The following is a 2,612-nucleotide window of genomic DNA, read 5'->3' on the forward strand; positions in this document are numbered from 1 at the left end:
GATGGCTGGATTGAAATCCTTGAGTGTTGATGTCAGTGTTCCATTTATGGAAACTGCACCCTGTTGAAGATCGGATTAGTTGATGGACTTGGAGTGCTCTCTGTATTGGTTCAAAGGCATTTCTACCTACTAGGTATGTCACTTTAGGTGTGTGCAAAACCCCTTGATGTTTGGACTTGATCTGAGCCTTCAATTCCCTGTTTTGAAGTTGTTGTTCTGATTGGTCGACTCATTGGTCGACTGAGAACAGTCGACCAATCAATCGACCAATTGATTTTGTTTTTTTAAATTAGGTCGTGGCTACTCTATTTAAGTCTAATCTCGGGAATACTCCGCCTCATCTGCCTCCTAAGCCTCTGGAATGAGTTAGAACTTCATTCTAATCAACTCCCTTGCATCCTTGGTTGATATCTCGCAAGAACTCAAGTGATATCCTTCCTCCTGCAACAAAGGTATGTTTATGTTCTATTTTTCTTCCATCTCTGATTTTCTTTTCTTTGATCTAGTCTTGGTTGAGATCAGGAAGATGATGCTGCATTCTTGCAACCATCTATTCCATGATCTCATTCGATTCCTTGAGATTTATGATCATCGTCATGATCACAACCCTAGCCAAATTAACCCTTGAAACCCTAACCCTTGTATGATCTTTCTAGAAACCTTTTGGTAACCTCCCATGTGAGGGAAACCTCATGGGTAATATTTAGGTTAATCTAAATTTGACCTTCTATGTTTTTCTTGTTATTACTGGCCAACAATTTACTTCCCTTTCATCCTATGATCTCAACCTTTTCATGGGAGCCAAAAAGGGTAAAACCCTAATTTCTTGGATATATGTTATTGACCCTGTTAATAGCCAATTAATGTGTTTTCCTTACAAGAATTGTATCCTATCATCCTCTAATTCCTTATCCTTGATCATACTATGTTTTCTTTATGATTAATGATTTAACCTAATTAGGTTAACTTTTTGGTTCCTGAGTTGTGACTTGGAAACTTGATTTGGTTGGTGGTTTGATGTCCTCTATATACTAGGATGCTACCATTGTAGTTTCCCCCTTATTTGGTACCCTTTTGAACCACCAAATTCGGTTTCTTTTTCTAAAAATTCGGATTCTTGAAGGCCACTGTCTCTGTTGGTCGACTCCTTGGTCGACTGGGGCAGTAGACCAATCAATAGACCAATGAGTACAACAACCTCATTCTTGGTCTGTTTTGATTGATTGGATATCTTTCCTTCTATGTATCTTTCCTAACATGTTGTATACATTTGTTTAAGACTTTCTTCTCAGATTTTGTCAAGGTCTTACTTGATTCCCTAAGTTCCTTTATGAGTTAGAAGGTAAGGACAGTTATTCTTTAATTACATAGATCGCATACTCTCTAGTTTCTACCTTATGAAACTATGAGTTTACCTACTGTTGTTATACTTTATATTTCTGATTTACTACTGTGAGAACCGTAGCACTTGTTTATGTTTTCTTTTTATTATTTAAGCTTATGTGAATTGCTTATTACTATATTGTTTAACGATTAGATTATGACTGTATACTCTTGTGTATATGATGAACTATTGATTGTGTATGTCATGTCTGATCTAAGATTGTATCTGATTAGGTATGATCTGGGATTGAGAGGTGTCCTTTTGACACTTCTATCCTTGGGCATTATCGGAAATAGTATGGGATGTTTCCGGGGTTGCCCATCGACGCTTTCCCGAATTATTGATTGTCATACCTAGGACTGTCTAGCAGTGTTTGGCTAGGATGTCCCCGTTATATCAGACCCAAATCGGAAGGGTATTGAAACCGAACGACCCGTGGCAGCAATGGGGATTCACGGGTGCTCAAGACCGGTAACCAACCCGTGAGAGGACGGGAATCACATTGTGGGGGCCATGTATTGGAGGGTTGCATATGGCTAGACTTGGGCTCATGGGAGCTTAAGACCGGTGAGTAATATCCGTGAGGGGACATGAGAGCTTCCCGTTTACCATATGTGGATAACCAATAGGGTTGATGAGTCCGTAGTCCGGGACTATTAGGACTCTAGTGGAAAGGATACCGGAAAGGATCTCGAGAGGGGAGGAATGGAAGTATCTGGACCTGAGTTGATGTAATTGAGTAGATGACTTGCATTGGGCTAGGCTTTACCCTGACATGCACCAGTACTTAGACCAAATGGTGATGTGAGAGAGAGATGACTTAAACCCCAGCCATGGAATGTCCGAGAGGGATGTCGGACCCACTACCAATAGGAGCCGTACGCGTGACCTACCCAATGAAGTATGGTGCTATGACTTAAAGCATGTCTACCAATAGAGACCAGCATACATAGAGTTTAGATGCATACATACATTATCTTTTTCATATTGCATTGCATCTTGGTATGTTCTGCCACATGTTATTTATGTTGTTATGGATTAACTACCTTACTACCTTTTTGTACATTGTTTTGTTAGACTATTCTACAGGTACTGACTACTATGAAGAACCATACACTAAAGCGCAAGCCGATGAAGCGTACTACACGAAAGGTGTTGGCGACAATCAAGATTACTCTGATGATCCCTCAGTTGATCAAGTTTCGTACCACGATTAAAGGCAACGTGG

This window comes from Hakea prostrata, chromosome 9, assembly GCF_041222555.1.
Source record: "Hakea prostrata isolate BN-2017 chromosome 9, UWA_Hpros_2, whole genome shotgun sequence".
In the NCBI taxonomy this organism is placed as follows: Eukaryota; Viridiplantae; Streptophyta; class Magnoliopsida; order Proteales; family Proteaceae; genus Hakea; species Hakea prostrata.